Raw genomic sequence first — 21,913 nt, forward strand, 5'->3', positions numbered from 1 at the left:
AGTGTTTTACAGTACAGTCTTCATCAATTTTTTTATTTAGCTATTAACACTTATGTTTTACCTTCAACAGACCATTATCAGATTTCTATTGAGTCAGGCTGCGGTATATACCAAAGATCTTGATACATCTAGCAAGCAGTTAACCTCTTACCCCACGGTCTCTTGTAACTGTGATTATGATGAATGAGTGGTTAGTTCTAAGCAATTCTGTTTTATGTCAATAAATGAATCAAACAGCCATTGGTATATGTGCATTAGGAAGACAGAGAGAAAATGAAGCTGTCTGTGGACACTTTATAACCCTCACCCTTTTAAGTAATATGATTTGAAAAGTTAATGCTGACATCAATTGTTGGTATTGTTCATCCATACTATAGAATAAGAAATCCTTTGTGTAATTTACGTAGAATAAGAAAGACTGTATATAATTTACTACTCACAGCATGGCTTAAAGAAAATTCTCTTTACAGCTTTTCTAAGATCCTGCATTGTAGTTATTAAGTGACCTGAGGCTTTGGTTTTGTGATGAACAACCATTTTTTCTAAAAATATTTTGGCTCTGCAAATGCCAATCACTTGCAGAAAACCTATAGGACTCTGTCCAGGTATAGACTTGTACAAATACTTTGCTTCCACGTTCTTAATTCAGCTTCTTAGCACAAATATTTCCTAACAGATTCCTCTCTCCCAAGCATTGCACACAAATTCAACAGCATATAGAATTGTTAGGATGAGGATTTCCATTATATTGCTTAGCACTTTTGCAAATAATTTTTTAGACAGCAGATGGATCTAGTGCATTATATGGATCTCGTCCAGCACACATATGGAGCAGCAGTAGGGCAAGGAGGTCCTCGCTTACATCCAGAGCATGACAATCCTTTGAAAAAGCATTTCTAGCAGCAGCTTCACTAAATGGTTCAACTGCATCAAAAAGTAAGCAAAGACCACATACGTGGCCTCTGCCTTTGCGCCGTTTGTCAGAAGCTGGTTGGATAGCACACTCACCCTCAGTGGTGTCCTCATTTTAGTAAGTAAGTGCTAAAGAGTCTAATAGCATGAAACCCTTTGGGTTTATATGAATTAAAACTATTATTTTGTATATTTTCTCTTTTGGTGTACATTTCATTCTGCATAAAGAATTGAAGAAGATTTCTGTGATACGTTAAATATCAAAATCCTAGAAGTAGTTTAAGTGCACTATTTGCTTATTGTAAGAAAAACTGGCTAAAATTAATACAATGCATATTGCTTCCACAATATGAACATTCTGTATATCTATTAATTTATTTACTTACTACCAAGATACAGTCTGTACAGTCAATAGAGAAGCAGCCAAAATAGTGTCTGCTGCACTCAGAAGGTAAACGGGAACTCAGATAGGAACATGCTTCTGTGCCAGCATCATGCAACAGACACTCCTTCTCTTAGAAGTCCCTAGGCGACCTCTCACAACCACACACCTTTAGAAAAATTCACACAGGGGAGTCCATCAGACATCCCAGCTAGAAGCATGGGGTGGGGAGAGAGAGAACTTCAGTTCAGATAGTAAAAAAGAAACAGAACTTTTTGTAGTTTTGTTTGGACTTCTGTCCTGTTCTCACCAGCTGAATGTCCCATCTACCTTTCTCTCTCCTTCAGCCTTTTTTCCACACCTTCCTCTCTTCAGATACAACGACAAAGCTCTGGATGGATGCAACTATGGTTCTATTAGACCCACACTGGCAAATGGGCTTGGGCATCTACGCACCAGGTATTACTTGAGTGCAAAGAAATGTCCTTTCCCCCTTCCATTTCGTTTCTACTGAACTGACTCTCTCAAGTACATCTAAAATATGTGTATTTACAGAAGCTTTCTCAGACAAGAAAACTCTTCAAGGGAGGTGCCTTGCTTTTGTATTTGTTTATACCTCACATTATATAGCGGAACTTTGTTTCTTATAAGAAAATTTGTGTGCTACTGTAGCACAAGCGTTGCATAAAAACAGTAAGATAGTTTTCCACTACAAGCAGATTTTATATTCACCATTTATGAAATAATCCCAGAAAAATAGAGCTTCGAATTGCTGGGGGCTCCTTCATGGTGCAACTACATCGTTTTATATTGGCACATCACAAATGTTAGCAGTAGAGTAGGCAGAAGAGGATAAAGACCTCTGATACCTCCAGTACACACATACCAAAAAAGTATGGATGTTGCAGCAAACAGAGCTTCTAGTAAGGCATCACTTTGCTTTCTTAATAGGAATTTTGAAAGAATCAGCTCTTCATAGAAAGAGGTAAGTGATAAGCTGATAAACAACTCCTTGACCAAAATGCTGATGAACAATTATATCTTACGAAGAGAAAAATGGAGATCAACTTTTTAAGAATTGAGTTCAGTATATTGCTTTTCTGGAAAGTATAGACACTATATTTTCCCAAATAAATTAACTGTAATTCAGTAGAACATCAGTTAGCAATTAAACCCATAAAGGTGAATAGTGCCAAAGCCACATATGTATTCATTTGCTCCAAATAAGCTGTGCCTTCTTTGACTTTATCATGTAAATATTCACAATTTAATAGTTCTCTCCTTTTAAACAAGCTGGCACAAATACAAAGCACAAATCTATTTGGTCAGATGCTCCATGGTGTAAATAAACATAGTCTCTAAGTTTTAAACAGGACCATTCCAAATTAAACTACAAAAAGTATAAAAATTGCCTTAAAAATAAGATCGAGGAAAAAATATTAAATATTGAGTTTGAAGCAAAGCATGCTCCCTGATGATGTGCTGATTGGAATAAGTGTTAAAAAGATAGTTTACCTACTCACAATCTCAGTTTTGTGTGTTATAATGTGTCTGCATGTGTGCGTCTCCTAAGTGTTTCTATTTTTGTTTTTAAGCCTTCTTTGAAAAAAATTGCTGCTGTTTGTTTTTAAAGCAATTTGACTTTAGTCTCAAATCCAATTATATTGTTTTCACCATATTTTCAATACAGGCTTTTCACTGAAGAGCTGTTCTCGCAAGACACTGCAGTTTCATGGGTTTTAACACCATTCCTTTCAGGGATTTTTTCCCCCTCTGTCAGTGTTTTCACTTTGTAGTCAAGTAACAATAAAATGTTTACACAGAGACTGAACTGCTAGTAAAAAGGTATTTCTAATTGCTGATGTACAAGCAAAATTTGTTTTAAATGCTGTGTTATAAGAGGACATTTATTTTGCCGTCTGTAACTTTAAATAACTATTGCAGTTTACTACTGGACAGACCTACTTGAGAAGAACAATTAAATAAATTAAACCACGTTAAGACCACATTCTTGAAAAAAGTAACCTTTAGTTAGGACAATTACTCTGTGGGCATAACACAAAAGCACAAATGTCACATTTTCCATGAAATTTACTTTTGTATGAATCATCAATCCTGTTTTCTCCTGAACAAAACTAGCCAAATATGACAAAAAAACCCCAAAGTTGTCTGAACTGGATGATCCAAGTAATTACATGTTACAGCAGAATGCATCTATGACAAAACTTTCAAAAATTTGAGGAAAAAGTTATTATAGCCCCTGGTTGAAATAGCTTTGGTATAGACCTATAGCAGTATTTAGCTGATCTTGCTGTATTCCCATATAACAAATATGCACAGTTTCAAAGATCAATCTTCCTAGCACTGATCTACACTCCTTCCCTTTGGAGTATAGATCAAACAAACACACTATAAAAACATGCCCATATATTACAGCATAACATGAAAAAGGTATACACTTCTCATTAGCATTTTTTAAATGCTGCTTAGAATTGAATCTTCTCAAAACTCCTTATATATGCAAACTTTTTGTCTTCCACACCAACCCCCAAAAGCTCCCATCTTATATGGTATCATTTGCCAAGGGCCTATTTGTTCAGCCTCAGGTCCTGATCCTGATTTCATCAGCTTCCACGGTCACCTCACATGAATAAGTATTTGCAGAAATCAAGCCTTTAAATTGAAAGATACTTGAGATAACAACTCGTCCTATTAGTCTACAGAGCACAGTGAAAATTTATGACACTGTATGTATTACTGTTACTGAATAGTAAGAGTCTGTATCTGCTGAACTAATGTATACTACCTACAGAATATTTGCAAGTTGAGAGCTACAAGAGAGATGATTTAAGAAGATCTAAACCTGTATTACTATAGAATGTATATTTCAATCCTGCTTTCAGTATGTGAGGAAACATCGGGCTGAAACAATGAGTTGTACACCCTACATTTTCTTTTCAGCTTATGTGAACTTAAGGTTCGCATGTGTTCCTAGATATATAGTGCTAAATACTAAAATAAGTCCTTTAATCAGAGAACAAGAACAGCCAGCATAGTGTTAGCTTCTCCAGATATTCATGTCAGTGTGACTGAACTCTGAGTTGCAGAGAATACCTGTAAAAGACTAGACTGTGGTTAATTTTGTACAATCATTTTGTGTATTCATTTACTTGGCTTCATTGGTAAGGCTGCTGAAGCACGTTCCAGCTCTCATGGTCACAATGCTGTAAGGTGTCTCAACTGTACTAACACCTTTTCCTGCAAAAGCCAGTGTACAGTTGTGTGATAACAACAGTCCATGCTTCTCATTAAAGTTTAAGTACTTACTTGATTGACCTAAGCACAAACATTGTTTTCAAAGTACTTTTTATGTCAATTTTGTTTACCACAGTTGTTTGTTGTTGTCAACCAAGAAAAGCAGGACCCAGATCAGGAATCCACAATATAATTACTAAAGCCTTTTATAAGTTCACAATACCACATGAACATGAATTAAACAATACTTACAGGTTCTCATCCAATTAGCCTGGTACGCACAAAGTAGTTCGCCATGAACCTACCATTGTATTTATGCCATTGCTTTGATTGGAAAGTATACTCCATATCGAGGTATAAAGAGGTACTGTTTGTATTGACTGATATATTACTATTTCCATTTATAGATGAGAAAAATGAGACAAAGGAAGCGTAACTGACTGCTTGAAAAAACATGCAGTGGCAAAGCCAGGAAGAGTTACAACAAATTCCTCGCTCTCAATTCAGTAATCACTTTACATTGCCTTCTCAGAACTATTTTTCAATGGTAATACTTTTTAAAAATTGTTTACTTTATTTGATGACAATATTTTCTTTAAATATGACTGACAATGCTCTTTAAAAAGATGCTGACCTGTAAATGAAGGAAACTGCAAATATAATAGCAAAACCATATATGAAAATAAACATTTGTAAAGAGGAAGGGTTAGTACAAATTGAACACATTTCCATACTGAGAGGAGAACCAGCCATATTTTTCCCTGATGAATGTAGTTTTGTGAACATCTTTTTCCACAAATGATTGAATAAATATTTATTCATAAACTATATTTGTGACTTAAGAGACCAAGCTGCATAGATTGGTTTCATTTATATTACCTCATGCAAGAGGTATTGCAATAATTTATATCATGCCAAGTCTAAGTCCCATTAGATTTTCCTTATTATACTTGACTAAAGGTGAAGACTATCCAAAACAGTAATTCTGAAAGCTTTCTATTTGATGTGTAAATACCTATCTTCCTCCCAGATCCTCCTCTTTAACTTTCCCTTTCTCAAAGCATTTACGCATAGGCCTAGTCCCATTCGCTTTATTTGAACTTGGGCATACGCTGAAACATATTCTTGGGCCAAGGCCTAAATGACTACAGTCTCAGTCATTTTGCTGCAACCATAAAGATCAGCTTTCTCCAGGGTATATAAAAATACATTCCCAGTTCAGCAGATACTGGTTGTCCTAGTGTTTCCTCAATAAACCCATGTAGCATTTCCTCTAAAAGTCCTGTCAGTCTTGAATCACAGCCCCAATTCATTTCTAGAAATAATTTTCATCACAGCAGCAAGATGCACTGCTATCATTAGCAAGTGTCACAATTGATGTGTTACTGTAAGCAACACCGTTCTCTCATTATTATTATTATTATTGTTATGAAAACCAAAAGAAAGCTTGAAATAACAGGAATATTGACTGTTAATTCAAGCATCTGTAGCCCTCTGAATAACTGAAGCATAAGCTGGTAGCAAAAAAACTACAAAAAGTTTATGAGTAGTTAGGTACATTTCTTAATAAAAGAACATTCTAAAACCGTGATATGACAGCGACATTTTAAAATAGCCTCCATTCTTCATGGTAAAACAGTATTAGAAAGATGCACATAACAGGAAAACTAATCAATAAATACTTACAAATACACAAGAAAATCAGCCCCAGCTCCCAGAAATCACTGGTAAGTTGCTTTTGAATTCATGAAACTGACCTGAAAACATAAAGGGAAAAAAAGTTGAAACAAAAGAAAGCCCAGAACTGATAAATGTTTTTCTTTTATTATTATAGAATAGTTATGATTTTTAACTATGGACTAAATAAAACAGCACACAAGACTGTTGTCACTGTTTCAGCCAAGTAATTTACACAGAATTTGTTTCCAGGAAGCCAATACCAAGAGAAACAATTATTTCATTGTTCTGCATCTCACACCATAGCAACCCAGTCCATTACGGCTTCTAAGAACTATCATAAATGCAAGCATGGTTATCTCTTAATAAGGAAAATAGCTGTGAGGGGTTTTTTGGCTGGTTGGGGTTTTTTGCTTGTTTTTTTGTTTTCAAGTGTTACGGAACATTCATTACTTTTTAAAAGTATTTTGTAACAGCACTTTTCAGCTTAACTGGTGTAAAATAATATTGTTTAGGTGCATTTAACTGGAACCTATCTAAGGCAAAATTCATACAGAAAGACAGACTAACGATTTTGTTCTCCTATGGTCTAGATCCCAGTTAGAAGCTTAGCCTAAGTACAATGCGTTCACTATAAGGCATGATTAAATCCAACATTCTTTTTCCTGCATACCCCTCAGTTCTAGTTGGAAAGGTAACAGATGCAACTCAAACCCACAGAGCTTGCCTTATAAAATTCTTTAACTAGCACAATGACTCACTTTATGCCTCTAAATATCCATGGTTTCCTCTCTCCAGAACCCCCATGCATTAGAAGGTAGTTCAGTAGTTTATTTTTATTGTTTGGTCTACATACAGCACATTTTTAGTTCTTAGGAAAACAAAGAAACTTTGTTGCACAGCCCTTGTTTTCTTTCCAAAATGTGAGGATGGATATGGGTAACATTAAACTGAAAATAGTAATGGAGCCTGGGCAACTAGTTTAGGTCAAAACCTTTTTGTTCTCTGGGAGCTATCTGATTAATTTGCAGTTCATAAAACAGTGGGTGTAAGCACAGTTTAAAAACATGTAACTATATTTAAGATGAAATCATCATTTTTGTTAGCCTCCAGTAATCTTTAAGAAACACCTTCCCACAACATTTCTGTATCCTAAAGTGCACCAGCCAGTACTGCACAGTGCCTAGAGACAAGGAGAGAATACCAAACTTATCTTGATGTAGAATATCCTCCTTATTTCATACACCCACCCTGAAGTGCATATTATTCATTCCAACCAAGCCCTCCCCCATCCTGAAAGTACACACTTAATTGTGTCTTCTCTCCTGTAATACCAACAGAGAGTCAACAAATCTCATTTGCTATATCAATGCAGTGTTGTTATGTATTTTAAAAGCAAGTCTGAATCTCATTATCAGCTGATTTATGCCATTAGTGTGCTTTGGAGCCACCAATTAAACAAGGACAGTGGTTCATAAGGTCACAGTTAATTAATCTGAAAGAGCATAAATACACTTTAATGCACACCACCTCATGTAGAGAATTTAGGAACAAAGCACCAGATCTTTATTCTGGGCAAGCAATTAGGGGGAAAGGTTAAATATACAAAATTTTAAATTTAGCTTTAGTACTCTGTTAATCTATCACGAAAAAAGTTTAGTTTGGTAAAAAATCCTGCAGAATACTATGTATGTGAAGCCTTGATTCTTACGGCAACAGTGCCAGTGAGGGAGAAGGCAGAACAGGGCTAACCATACCCAGTGACCCTGAGCAAATAAAAGCTTGTTGCTCAGATAACACCTCAGAACTGGGAGTCAGCTGCAGGCTTATCCATTACGTAGCTGGTCAGGGTGGAAAAAATAAAAAACCCAACCCCAAACAGCCCAGTCTATTCAAAATGGACTCATCTGAGCTAGACTGTTGTATTTAGTACATCATACAAAACTGACTTTTCCTTCAACCACATTCCCTTAGTAAATTTAATAAAATAGTGCAATGAATTAAGTGTTCAGTAATAGTCTACCAACACAACCAGAGTATAAGTAAAATGATGAAAACAATCTAATGGACCAGAAATAGTTATTCACAGTGAAAATTCAAGCAGGAGGTACCTGGGGTTTATATGGAAGAAAATTATACCTGTTTCTTACTGCTTTGACTCATTTTACCTTGCACAGTTCCTTGCTCAAAAGATAGATGATATAGCTAACACACACACAAAAAAAACCAAAAGCAAACCTCATGACCTAATTAGATGAAGTAGTTGCTAACTTTTTTTTTTCTCTTTTACACCTGTAGTCCTATATTCTATAGCCTTGCATCACTTTTTTTTCTTTTTACCTTTCCAGGTAATTTTTCTTAAACCAAAAACAATAACTATTTTCTTATCCATGTAGAAAACCTTCTGTCCATCAAACACTAACATCATAAAGTTTAATACAAAATTTCTATCAGGTGTATCCTGTGCAAATCATACAATTAAATATAAATTTATTACACAAATAAAATAGACCAAGGACTAATACTATACAGGTCAGTAGTTGTTCCATCTAGATTTTTATACCTGTCTCTTTTATCAATAAAAGACTTGCATCATGTTTTTAAAGGTGTTTAGGAGGCCACCTTCCCACTGATGTTGAGAAGACCTAATGCTTTCAGAAGTCTAGCCCTTATTCTATTACCTTAAACCTTTTACGCTTTCACTTCAGATGTCTCGAGTTGAACCCCAGGTGACTACATGGGTGAATAGTTGTTGTATAAACACATACAAGAACAAAGTTTTCTTTAAAGTATTCTGTTGATTTAATTGGTACAAGTTTCACCAGAAACTTCACTCAGATATTTTGCAGTCAAAATGCTCTCAAAACATTCTCAACACCTGCAATTTCTGCAGGTATTTCAGATGCTTGTTTGGAAAGTTGCTAGCATCCTTATCAAGGCCTGACTCTCCCAGTCCCACTATGAAAGGGCAAAAATAAAGCTGTAAGAGCAACCTATGCTCTGATTGCAGGTACCTTTGCCAAAAGATGCTTCATACTTAAATCAGCGCATAGCATGAACCGAACGGAAAAGGTTGTGTTTTCTTTTTCCTGTACTATAGCTGACTTTCTGTTCTACCGCTCTGTTCAAATGCCAAAACTTTTGACAGCAGAGGAAAAACACAGTGTAAAGACCTATATCTGTGTACCAGTGACTCCAATACTCTGGTACTGATCAGCATTTCAACCTATGAGCTGAAGCATGGTTGCAAGGCAGGGGAACTGAGGCAAAAGCAGATGCAATATAGCAGATCTATATGAACTTACTGGCTATACTTCTGTGACACTTGCTGTTGAAAACACCCAGACGTAACACACCATGGACTCCCAAGTCTCAGAAAGTAGAATAAAAAAACCCATAAAACACAAACTGCCAACACCATGAAAACAAGAAACCACAAAGACAGGGATTTACAAAAGGACCAAAGGGTTCAGGCAACCAGCTTTCAATGAAAATAGCAAAGGTTGATTATCTCCTCATTTGCCTCAAAAACTCCATTTTAGAAAGCCATAAAAAGGTTACATTTTAAATGAAAAGGTTTGCTCAAAAGCAAAGATCATCGCAGTTTTCATGGTTTTGCCTGTTTGTTTGTTTGGGGTTGGTTTTTTCAAAAAGGAAAAGGTGTCCTAACGTCAGGTAACATGAAATAAGACCAAGGTCATCTCCGCAGACAACAAAAAGTCACAGGCCTGGCTTAAAAGAAGTGTTAATAAAGTTAACCATCTCTCATTGACTTGACTAAGAATAATGTACAGTCATCCAACAATTTCACAGAATCTTTCAAAATAACTCACTTTTCAAAAAGCTAAGTTTTTGCTTGTCTTGCAAACGCATATTGACATCAAGAAAATGCTGGACATAAAACAGATTATGTACATCACTAAATGACTGCAGGATCTTGTATGCCCTAAGTGTTATGAACCAAAGAAAATGCCATAAATACCCAATGTCACTTATAAAATAGTCCTCTTTTCACCCAAATACCATCAGCTCTAATAATTCCAAGAGATTTTAGTTTTCAGAACATAAGATTTCACCACTTTTGGAAAGCAGAAAAAAATTACTAATTTTATAAAATCTTTAATTAAAATATTCTTATTCTTTTAAGATAGAGCATCTACAGGTAGTCTGTATTTTCTGTGCACAGTCATCAGTGAGCATGAAGGAAGCCTGCAAGTAAAAAATGGAAGCAGTTATTTAGTAAAAAGCATGGCATCATGTTATATCATTTGAGAATGTGGCCTATCATTGTGGGCTGCTGGGACTAAAATATGTACCATTCAACAACTGTTAAAAAACTATTTTCAGAATTATAGCATGATGTGAAATGAGAAAAAGGAATAATACAGAAATGAAGCTATACATTTAGGGCCTGAATCACATCGCAATTTCACATCCTGCAATGTGCAAAATTTCACAATTAAAACAACATTAATGACCTGTAAGCCCCTAGACACAATCTCAAAAATTAAGGTGGCAGTAGGCTGATTATGATGAGATCCTTTGAGTTGGATTTGTAAAAATCTTACTTAATTGAAGTAAAGGGCACAGTTTCAAGATGATTCAATGAAGAATGGTTTACTTACACACAGAAAACTTTTCATACACGATCATTTTGAAACAGGAAAGTAAACGCAGTAATTAACCACTATAGATGAGACTTTCTACAAAAGACACAAGGAAATTCCTGTTATCGTTCCCTTTCTGTCACTTCTCTTCAATGGCCCAGGATTGTATTTTACTGCCTTTGCTGGCTTGTTTCTTAAACTGTTCACTCTCCTTGGTTCCATGCATTAGCAAAAAAAACCAAAAAACAAACAAACAAACAAAAAACCCCAACCAAACCAAAACAACCACAATGTTGTTTACCTAATGCTTTTCATTCTAGAATAGTCCCTCTGCAATGATCCTCATTTGGATTTTTGTACTCTGTAACAGAGATTGCAGCCAAATGATCTATCAAAGGAGGAATCAGAGCATACCACCTGTTACACCACTGGTCATTTTAAAACACATGTTGCATCACAGTGAGGTAAGAACAACACCACGGTGCATACGATGTAAACATTGGTCTCCAAAGCTCTGGACTCAGCCGCTGCCTTTGCTATAGATTTTCTGCTCAACCTTCAGCAAAGGAGTTTCTCTGTGCTTCTTAGTTCCTTATTCACAAAAAGGAGCTACTATTTCTTCCTTCTCTAACAGTGATGCTTTACAATTCTACATACCAGAAGCTGTGATGTCGTTATTACAGAAATTAGGTTTTAAAAAGTACCTAAAATAGGATACATCTCCACAGAGTTTTGCAGGGAGATGTGAGCTCACTCTGCCCACACTTGGAGATGACTGGCCACAAACCCACTCTAATCCAGTTTAGCTATGGTTAGCACTTACGTAAACTATGTGACTTCCAGTTTAGAGCAACCTCACATCTGCCTAGAAAAAGCATGTCGACATACACATACAATAGACAGTGTTTCTGTAAACTGCCTCTTAAAAAAAAGGAACCCCATAAGCATCACCACTCAACAGCTGTTCCCTGTCTCTCCCAAAAGGGTGTCACTCAGTAGTGGCACACGACCTGGTAGCATTATATTATATAACTGACTGTAAGAGCTCCTTATGATCTCTTCTGTAAAGGCACATGCATTTGCAAAATTGCATTATGTCTTCAACAGGCAGCTCATGAAGGTTTCTCTGCTGCGTGCCTGCATATCTATAAAGCAGCCAAACACTACAGGACTTGAGCACAGAATACAATATTAGGGTCTTTTGGCTGTACCACTTCATAGCACAGCATCAGGTGAAGACTAAAAAGGATTTTGATGAAAAAAGTACTACATGTGTCCAAAAACTAATTTAAATGTATTATTACACCTGCCACCAAAATTGCATTTGAAAACACCAAAACCATCTAATTCACTGTGCAGGTGAAAGAAATACCTAAATATGTATTTATTCTTTTGTATAAAAGGAAGGGGGCCTTGCATTCCAGATCTGACAAGCAGATAAGAACCACAAGGCACACACCACACACTGCTTGGAAGGCTGAAGGGAGAGGAGGAACTCCAGTTATAATTCATGGGTTAGAGATAGCAAAAGCCTCCTCAGTGGCCTGGGGTAGCTGCCGGCTCCCTGCTCCCACAGCAAGGGACTCGGATTTCCCAGCAGTTCCTGCACCAGCCCACTGCCACTCCCATGATGTAGCTACAACACAAAAAACACTTCTGAACTTCTTGTGAGCTACATGCCGTTTTAATAGCCACAGGCTGGCTTATTCCTAATCAATATGATTGAATTAAAGAAAACAGAGAAATGCTTTCAAAACAGGCACGTTTCTGTAGTGTTTACACATACAGATCCATGTGCTGAAGGCACTACAAGGCAAAGTAAGCCCAGAATGAAAAGTTACAGCATTACAAGCCCCAAGAAGTATGACTGGTGTTCCAAATACCAGAAACCCTCCCAATGCGTGGTACTGGTAGAAGAATACATCAAATACAGAGAGCATTTCACAGCAAATGCAAACTGCACTTGGAAAGTTACTTTCTACACCTAGAGAAGCAGCAGTGTGCAGAGGACATGGCTTGGACATGGCATCCAGGGTCACTCTTCAGAGACTGCCATTTGTCACACAGCCATTGGAACCAACCACACAAAGACACATACGGCAGCTCTGGCATTGACCTGCCTGACAATATTTGGCAATTTTTTTCTCGTCTTTCTCTCTCTCAGTGCCTCAACTGTACTTTCTCCATTTGGAATGATAGCTTTTTAATTTCTTCCTATGTGTGTGCAGGGACTTGCAACTTGTAACAGGGTCTCAGTGCGCTACTTTAAAACAATCTCACAAGGGTTCTCTGGATACAACTTTAACACAAAATAATGACAATATTTTTGTTTATTATATAATCTTATCATTATGTAATAATTGCATTATGCAAGAAGAACAACACACATACCAGGAGCTGTTAGCCTACCACACTGATGTATTTTTTCTTGACAAATTGTATTAAAATCATATTAGCAGTTTTTGGCTCCCTTTATCTTTTGAATATGTAACACGTGTCAGGTTCCCTGCTCTTTCATATTCAGACCAATGTTTAAAGTAATTTTACTGAAGAATTGGCTTACTTTGTTTAAAAGAGAGTACATTCTTTCAGCTCAGTCATATGACCAAAAAGAATAGTATAAAAAGTTATTCAAACTGTAATTTAGCATGCAGTTAAGTCTCTTTAATGAGCTTCATGAGCTCTGGATTGGACTAAACTGAAAATCAGTTACACAACAGAATGGAATCACATTGATTTGCCATTCAAATCAACTATCTATATTTACGGGTACATACTCATTTTATCCCATTTTTTAAATATATTATGTATATATATTTTTATATATTATCTACAATTGCTGACCTCCTCTGAGCAAATAAACAGTCTTTTTGGAAAGAAAAATGAAAACAAGTTCCATGACTGTATTTTCCTTGCTAGACAAAGCATCAAGAATTATGTAGAGTTGTGAACAGTTAAATAACATGGGAGGCTTTGAGTCATTGTACATCACTGCTGAAAGTCTGAAGCTGTTGCACAGAGAACATGGAAAGGGTTCAGGACACATCTTCATCAGGTTCTTTCACTGGACTTTGACATGAACACCTACTAAATTGTACTTGTGCTACATTTACCAGATGCAAACTTCTTGGCACAATTTTTGATAGTGTAATACCTACATATGCATAAGCAAGGCTTGGAATAGTAACAAGAAACCCCTTAAACAGGAACTAAAGCCCTCAAGCAAAGAGATATATATGGGAGCATGGGGGGAAGTGTTAATTGTGAAAGCCCAGTTTTACCATTATTTCCAAGAGCTACAAATGGTAAGATAGCTGAAATGTCTATCTGATATTTTAGAGATATCAACAACAATACTAGTGCATGGGAACATATTACCATATTTAAAATTCCAGCGTAAATATACCATATAGCACTTGGATTTGAAAACTCCTTGAAAACTGGAGATTCAACCTGTCACAACTACAGTGCACTTCCACAATAAAAAAAAAATAGAGAGGGGTGGTTTTGATTAAAAAAAAAAAAATGAAGAAGAAGAAAAAGAAAAATGCAACAATGTACCCTTACCTCCAGAATTTAATGTAAGCAGCTTGTGAGCCAAACAGCCAGGAGCTAAGTCAGCTGTACATAAACTCACATTTTTTAATGACAAATCTATTTTTTAATATTACAATATAATACAAGTGTGCCATTTGCTCCCATTGAAACTAGCGTTAATCCAGACAAAATACTGGGGTTCTGTATTGGAGAGTACCATATTACTGAAGCTTAGATTTTCAAAGCTAGTTAAGTAGGACATAAAAATCAATTAGAAGACCTTAAGAATGTCTGCCTTCAGGTCTACTTCCCTGGATTCCCTGAGGGATAAAACCTCCTTAATACATATCTTGGGGTTTTTTTTCCCCCCAAACCCTGAAGTATAATAATTATAGCTTAAGTCTTTTTTTTTTTAAAAAAAAAAAAAAGGAAAGACCTCATATACTAACTTCCCCTCTCAGCTCCAATTTTTAAAATTCATTTCTCCTGACACTATAAGCAGAGAAAAGGAGGTCCAGGTGCTCTCATTTTAATTTCACTTTAGTGAAATCATACGTAAATAAAAACTTCTTTCTTAAAGGATCCATTCAGTCAGTTAGAATCCCATCTTACATATGTATCCTCTGTCAGAAAATGGTTCCCCAAGTATGTGGCACAGAGTGCTACCAGCAAGGATATGGCTTTGTATCCTGCCCAAAGGCCATTCTATTTGTGATTATCTACAATAATTAGTCCTGAAGACATTTAACTCTCACCTGCTGGACAAATAAATCACACACCAAAAAAAAAAAAAAAAAAAAAAAGATGGACCATGTTACCTCACCAAGCCAAATAAAAACCAAATAAAACCAAATAAAAACCTCTCAGCCTCCTTTCAGTCTCTCCTAAAGCATGACTACTTCATTAGTTATAAAGCCAGCAAAAAAAATATGTTTAATGAAGGAAAGAGTACACCTTGAAACAGAAATTTGCCTTCAATGGTAAAGCTATCAGTTTGATAAGAAATCAAGCTTTGGAGACTTAACCAGGTGAAGCCCTAGTTTCTTCTGATTTTCACCTATGACATCTCTGTCAAAATCTTCTTTGTGATTTTGAACAATACTTGTTCTTGTTGCCTATCATCTAAAGATTTTGATTTCCTATTTTTTCTGCAACATTCACCTCTACAAGATATTTTGAAACCAGAACAGAAAGATGTTCACCATATAGAAATCCTTGCAGGCAGTACTGCCCATCAAATAAATGATGCGACAACCCGTAACTCCTATTTAGGTTAAGCCCAGCCATGGGTACTAACAGTCAAGCAGGTTAAAATGCTAAAGCACTACTTTCTATCAGTCCATAAAGATCAGTCTTATGTTCATAGCCTCCTGAGCTTTGTACTGTGTATAGAGATCCCATGTTAGTAAACTGTCGATCTTGGAGTCAGAGGTGCCCTGCACTTTAGGACAGACTGTCCTAAGCTACAATTTAAAGGCAAGTTTGGGGGAAGGGTTCTGTTTTTCACGTGATGAAAATGATTCCTAGCCTCTTTAGGTAGTCATATAAAACTGTATCTCCAGGCATTTACTAGCATTGCTCAACATCCACGAGCCTCAGGCTATCTGCACCTGCCCTCAGCACGATACTGACAGGCAGCAATGAAAAGCTGATGGCTAGAGGGGTGGCTACTAAGTGCTTTGCATATGATATTTCAAAAATGTAAATGGAATACTGATCTTAAAAAAAAAATTTAAAAAAAAAAATCACATACTCAAAAAGTTGGCATTAATCTGGACAGCAAACCCAAAACGTTTACAAAATTAACCCTTCAGCCTGACATGTCTCATTACAAGATCTTATCACTGATTTAACTAAACAAAAGAAAATGAGAAAAAAAAATGTACAGGGAATAACTTATATTTCTTTAAAAATAAAGTTCTTTAGGAAGTGCTTCAAATATGTTTCTGTCTTGTGCTAAATGAAGCAGCTATTGCTGTGGAATTTTAGGGTGTTGTTTTCTCCGTTTTCTTTTTAACGAACACCAGAGTGAACATTACAGCAACATCCATCAGAAATCATTAGAGCACAAGTTATAACTACTCCCCGGCAACTATGAAGTATGTAGGTTGCTTTCTTTTTTTCTTTTTTTTTTTTTTGGTAAAATTTTTGATTCCTCTATTTTACTTCAACTAGACATACTTTTCTTCTTTGAGCTAGAAATTTCTCTTTTTCCAGGTGACTCTGCCCTCTTTTTCTGGCATATGCACCCTTTGGAATGCAGTGCAGAGTTAATTACTTATGTATAAGTAATTAAAGTATTATAAGTATTATAAGTAAACTTATAATAAAACTTTCTGGGAAATCAAGGAAAAAGAAAAGGTTTAAAATCTTAGCCAATGCCACTCTCAAGAACCAAAATCACATTAATAGATCATCTTTCCCACTTGACAAAGTTTTTAATCCTTATTCTTCTCTTTCTTCATTTAAGAAACTGTAAAATGTTAGTTATATTTCCAATGATCATGTTTATAATTTCACTTATTTTATTGCTAACTACTCCTTGCGTCCAAATAACTTAATCCTTCGCTTTCTTTCCAACTAAGTGCATTAGGGTGGTACTGCAGGTTGCAGCTACGTTCAAGATCCCATTGTTCTCAGTGCTGTGTACATTGCCATAAAGGGTCTTAAAAGTGCACGGTTCTAAGAGGACATGCATTTTGAAGGTATCAACAGACACACTACTAGGTGTGAATAAATATGGTCCCTCAAAGAAATATATCAAACCCTGGGGACTCCCCTGATCTCACAGGAAGGCATGGCTATTTTTGGAACACAGAGTTAAAACCCAGCTGTACTTGATTCGTTGCAGAACAACCACAATTTCAATGGATCTAGGATTTTGCTCTTTATTCTGTCACCCCAATGAGGTAATGAATCTCTTAGAAATTTTCAGAACTTTGCTGAATTACCAATACCTGATAATTAATTCCCCGCAAAGTCAGACACTACTATTATTAATCACCACAAGAATATATTTTGCACCTATATAAAATTTCATCTGGGAACACTGAAGTACCTTACAAGAAAATAAATATTTAAGAATACTACAGTTGGATGATATTTTCCTCTGTACAGAGTGCCAACATAAACTTTGTGGAACTTTCAAACCATAATTTGAGGATCTAGGAGGGAGATCAAGCAACACACATTTCTAATACTGACACCCTGTACTGGGGTCATTTGTGCAATTAAGCAACACCTTAATAGCAAGTCACCTCCTTGAAAAATCAGAGAATAAGACTTTACTCAATAAGATCAGAGACAGCAGAATCCCAGTCTAAGCCATGTAGACCCTTGCAAAAATCAGTAAAAATACTATTAAAACATTTTAAAAGTTATAAGTATAAAAAAATACATTACTCTTAGAAGTCAGATGAATCCTCTCTGTAAGCATGCTGACTCTGATTTTAAGATGAACTAATCACAAGTTGCTTAAGTGCATGCACAAAAATTAAGAGATAATTATATAAAAAAATTTACGAAGTGGCTCAATGCCAACAAGACAGTCTCCCATCAATCATATATGATACTCTTCTTGATACCTCTCCCTACCTGGAGAAGCAGCTGTGCTCTACAGCAAGTCCCAACAATCTTTAAAACCTGGCTCCTGCAGACACAATAAGGGTCTAAAAACATAACCAGTTAGGTCCTTCTGGTTTTGTTCATTGTTATACGGCAACATAAGAAGCAGGATTCTCTCATTTTATAAAACTCAAATTTCACAGCATTTCACAGTTGCACCAGTCCAATCTACAGAAGCCAAAGAACTTGCATGATATAGGTGATGGCTGTACTTGGCCTCATTATCTCAACTATGCTATCCAAGATGTATTTCAACAAGCTGACCCTATCATCACACTACAGTCAATGGTGAAATTTTCTATTATTTCAGTGACAATAACAACTAGAGTTTCAGACAAGAGAAATACTATTCTTGTGTAAAAACTGGAAGCAAATGCTAACATCACCAGGTTTTCTAACATCACTAGGATTTAGGAAACATATCATACAAGTGCAAGAAAAAAAATCATATGCAGAACACTTCATTCAAATACATACAAAGTCCTCTGTGATTACAGCACACAAATTACTGCTATGCTGTTACTAGGGCTGGCTGGAAGGTATTAAAATTAAAAGTCAAATTTTAACATTGCAGAAGCAAATCAATCAACACTTCCAACTTGTATGGACTTACTTTATGAAATCAAGCAACATTCCAGGAGTTAAAATGTGCTGTGTGACCTGCTATTTAATTGTTTAGTTTCACCACTCTCTAAATGTGGCCTATCCAAATCCCTCTGATGGGAAAATCTTCTAAAAGAACAGACCACTCTTGAGCCATCTCAGATTAGACATGGAAAATAAATATAATCATTATACACCTGAACCCAAAATGTAGGATATACTCATATTGTAGGAGAATTACACATTAAGAGCACACTGTGAAAACTGAGAATGCTGGGAAAATATCAAGCTACTCAAACAAAAATAGTATTGTTCACAGTATAGTTTTCCCACTTTGGAAACATAATTTGGCACCCTTTCTATTAGGCCCAAGTATTCTGAGTTTCGGATACTCCTACAGAGAAGCTAAGTGGGTTTTATTCAGCTACATGCAAAGAAATATATAGTTCTTTCTTTTTGTGTCTGAAAATAACTTGTCCACTCTGATAAAAAGTATGCTGCTAGAGAGGTTAGTAATTAAGCCTTTGGAGTTTGCCATCCATTAAATCTTGGTGATCCCACCCAAAGCGCTTCATCATCAGAACCATCTGGAGTTCTTTCTGCACAATTACCAAAATACAGAACATATTTTGACTTGGCACTCGCATTTGGTAGACACTTTAGTCATTTTATAAGCAACAAGACAGCATCTTGCCAAAGCACGGCCTCAAAAGGAAATTTCAACACACCAGAATCTGACTTCTATCCTAGGAAGCCCTACCAGAATAGAAAGAAGGAACGTCTTCACCTTCAGCTGATGTCCTCACCTTCACATACAAGACACCTCTTACCAGTTTCATTATTCTATGCTTCCTCTATATGTTGATGATTCAGAGCATTATCTAACACATTAGGGGTAAAGTGAATTGCCTCTAGTTTGAGACTCAGTTTCTTTTAAGATGTCTGGCTCTGAAATCAAACTAATGATCCACCAGAAATTAAACTATTAGAAGTAAAAGGAACCAAAGCCATTTCACAATATTCTGAAGAACAATATCAAGAATATTTCGCATCAGATTCTGCCACCACATTTTTTTTTTCAGTGCCTGCACGTACAGTAATAATATGAGCACAGCTCTAAATGCAGGAAAATCTGAAAAACAAAGGGAGAGACAGGAATATGGACTACCCTTGAATGATACTAGACTTCTTTTTGGCTCTGGGTTCCCAAGTTCTATATAAAAGAAACCATGATGAGAACATGGAACATACTTCCAAGAGCATTAATAAGTCTCTCTTGCAGATTGCCTTTAATTCACTTATTTTACTCATTTCTGCCAGTAAAATTTGTGGCAAAAGGTGAAAATTTCTATGCAGTAATGATGTTATTCTCAGCTTTCTCAGGACAGTATGGATAGCACACAAAAAAAAAAAAAAAAAAAAAAAAAATCAGAGAGCTCCATTGAAGTGATGACCAATAATTCTCAAATCTAGACATTTCAGTTACTTTTGGGAATTCTGAGGATAGGTCTACATTTAATGACCCTCACCTACAAGCATCCCATATGCAAGGACACAAAATGATGCAAACCTATTGGAACATATACGGAATTTACTTTACATAGTACCCCAGGTGGAAAAAATTGCTTCTCTCAAAGACTTCTGCTTATTGAAAATACATAGTATTAGTCTGGTTGGTGTCAAAATGGGTCAACTGCTCTGAAATTAGTGGAAACATATGAAAAAAGCAACAGGCAAATATTTTTTAAAAATAGTGCAGCATAGAAAATATATCCCAAATGACAACTACAGGTTCCACAGCAAACAAATATGCTGCTGCACTCCATATGGCATGGAAACCTTTAAAGTACCACAATATTATATAAACCAGAAAACACAGGCTTTCAAATCAAAATGATCCTACCAGGACATGGATTTGCACCCACGAAAATTTTCATAGATATAAATTGGACTGATACAGTGAAAGAATAACAGATTAGATAATTGTAGACATGGAGAACCAAACTAAATTTTACCAAAAAATTAATAAGAAAGTTATATAAGAAATTTGGATGGAAATTAAATAAGCTATTATTACAAGTAACTTTGCAAGGTTAGTCCCTCAACAAAACAACATTCTGAAAAAACAATTCTAATGAAATTATAATAGTAAGATGCAAAGAAGAGACGGATAAAATATGTAATCACACAAAAATACATCTGCACAATACTAAAAGGTAGTGGAACTAATGAAAGTGAGAAATTAGAAACAGTCAATTTGGTGAAGAGATCTGTGAGTGCATATGGCAATCTGAGGAATCACAAACATGTTCGTCCTTATTAGACTAGCCGCCAGATAGACAAAACATAATAGATGAGCAAGTAAATAAACATTTGACTACTTAGAGTATCATTCTCATTGGGTGTATATCTCTCATCTGTTGGCAAAAACAAACTGCACATTACATCTTTATTTTTATACAGGATCTCAGAGCAGATTTTCTAACATCAGAGATTTTAAAAAAACAAATATGATTTATTTATTTCCCACAGTTTTTTTCCCTTTAATTTTATCATGGCTAACAATATTGCAGCAAGTAGCAATTTGTTATCAAGTCATATTCTCATATTTTTTGAGCATCAGCATGGCTTTCTTAAGTCTCTACCAACAAGTGAAAAGAACAAAAGTAAATCTTTACCAACAAGTGAAAAGAAGTTTCAGGAAGGGTAATCAGATTACTGTCACCTTACAAAAGCATTATGGCGTGTCTCTCATTTCAACTACTGTCAGCAGAGAGACATGTAACAACCACAATGTGATGATACACCATCCCCAAAAGGAACAATCAAATCAAAATGCATAAAAATTAAGAGAGAAATCATTCGACTTACACCTTAGAATCTTGAGCAACTGCTATAACATCAGAAAAAACTTTCACAGGGAAAGATATTGGTGCTTTCAGGCCAGTGGAATTAATATTTTGGTTTAAATTTCACAGCATCTAGAAAAGGCCAAACACAATGGAGCAGATTCACTAGTGTGTTACTTCAGTTTTATTACATGTTAACTTCACAGAAACAGTGGAGTCTCATTTGCTATGAGACAAAGTAATTGGGTCTAACGTCTACATAAAAAGAGACGTCCTAACATCTCCATCTCACTTTAAAAAAAAAAATCTGTATATGGTAAGTCCTTGCTTTACCTTTTCTAATAAAACTAGCAGTTTACCATTTATAAAAGTGATACATTCTGGCATATTTTTCATGCAAATTCTGTACAAGTAATGACATGAGATAGTAGTAGATCTAAATTCCTCAAGCACGTTAAGACTGAGTT

The 21,913-nt window shown here is 35.8% G+C and overlaps 1 protein-coding gene across 2 annotated transcripts in view; it reads right to left on the minus strand.

The window, feature by feature from the left end:
* The window catches only part of SOX6 (SRY-box transcription factor 6), a 378,993-nt gene that overhangs the window by 319,886 nt on the left and 37,194 nt on the right, over positions 1-21,913 (minus strand). For both annotated transcript variants that reach the window (XM_072864495.1, XM_072864498.1), the window contains exon 2: positions 6,236-6,306. The gene's annotated coding sequence lies outside the window, so the exon portion shown is untranslated. The remainder of the gene's footprint in view (positions 1-6,235; positions 6,307-21,913) is intronic.

This window comes from Ciconia boyciana, chromosome 6, assembly GCF_034638445.1.
Source record: "Ciconia boyciana chromosome 6, ASM3463844v1, whole genome shotgun sequence".
Lineage (NCBI taxonomy): Eukaryota > Metazoa > Chordata > Aves > Ciconiiformes > Ciconiidae > Ciconia > Ciconia boyciana.